Source organism: Diaphorina citri, unplaced genomic scaffold (assembly GCF_000475195.1).
Source record: "Diaphorina citri unplaced genomic scaffold, Diaci psyllid genome assembly version 1.1 scaffold163, whole genome shotgun sequence".
In the NCBI taxonomy this organism is placed as follows: Eukaryota; Metazoa; Arthropoda; class Insecta; order Hemiptera; family Psyllidae; genus Diaphorina; species Diaphorina citri.
In genome coordinates, this window is record NW_007377600.1 from 183,339 (window position 1) to 185,004 (window position 1,666).

Genomic DNA, 1,666 nt, shown 5'->3' on the forward strand with positions numbered 1-1,666 from the left:
AAGAGGAAGGAGAGATCGGGAGAAAGAGAGAGAGAGAGAGAGAGAGAGAGAGACCGCTGTTGAGTGGTAGAGAATGTTGAGGCTTCCCAAGGGACTTGAAACTATGTATAGATATATGTACCAATATACATAGGTATGTACCTACATACGTATAGGGTACATGCTTTTGAAAAAAAAAAAAAAAAAAAAAAAAAAAAACACAATTTTTTTTCCCTCATTTTTTTTTTGAAAAGGGTTAAAAAAAAAAAAAAAAAAAAACTCAATTTTTGTTACCTCATATTATTATTGCAAATGGTTGAACACAATTTTGTACACAGGGTCTGCTTCAGTGTAGACCAAACCGATAGGTATACGAGTATTTACGTTCGTTATCCTATTATTAAATTGATTTATTCACCTATTTAAACCCTTTATGGGTTACTTCAATCACTACCATTCAACCCTGTGAATCTGTAGTACCTACTGCTCAAACAGGACTGGAAAATTCCTTTTTTTTATACCCAAAATATTGGATTTTAGGATTATTGAGATATTGGCGTAGTGGTCACTGCGCTCGCCTTGCACGCGGGAGACCCGGGTTCGATTCCCGGCGGGGTCAAGAAATTTGTATCATCCAAACGATTGATTCCGTGACTGGCTGTTGCGGGGCCCACTCAGCCTCGTGAGGAAAATGAGTAGCTATGACATAAATGCGCAAAGCGACCGGTGCCAGCATGGTAGGTAAACATTGGATTTTAGGATTATTGAGATATTGGGAAAAATCTTACAATGCTGCAGTGAGACCAAATAATAACACAAAGAAACTGCATTTACATTTACATTATATCCAAAGTAGAGCTAAGAACAAACCTGGTGAAGAAAGCAGATGGTATTTGTTTTAACACCAGACGTCAATGACCTTGAGCGACTTTGGAGTTGATTGATGGTTGACGTTGGAGTTGATTGATAGTTGTCCTTGGAGTTGATTGATAGTTGACCTTGAAGTTGATTGATAGTTTCATTGAATAATGGTCGATGGTAAACAATTTAGTTTAAAATACTCCCATCATCACGTCAGTCAAGATGGAAAACTGAACTGAAATTATGGGATGGACTGGCCGCATATTGAAAGCTGCCGCGCCATCGACACTGAAATTCTGCGAATACCTGGGAGAGTGAGATGAAGGTTGATCCAATGTAGAAGTGAGAATGAAAGATAGAGAAAGGAGGAGGAGGAAGAGGAGGAGGAGGAGGAGGAGGAGGAGGAGGAAGAGGAGGAGGAAGACGAGGAGGAGGAAGAGGAGGAGGAGGTTCGTGAGGGAAATGAGTAGCTATGACATAATTATAAATGCGCATAGCGACCGGTGCCAGCATGGTAGGTAAACATTGGATTTTAGGATTATTGAGATATTGGGAAAATCCTACAATGCTGCAGTGAGCACCAAAGTTGTGACGTCATAATAACACAAAGAAACTGCATTTACATTTACATTATATCCAAAGTAGAGCTAAGAACATACCTGGTGAAGAAAGCAGATGGTATTCGGTTTAACACCAGACGTCAATGACCTTGAGCGACTTTGGAGTTGATTGATGGTTAACTTTGGAGTTGATTGATGTTTGACCTTGGAGTTGATTGATAGTTGACCTTGGAGTTGATTGATAGTTGACCTTGGAGTTGATTGAT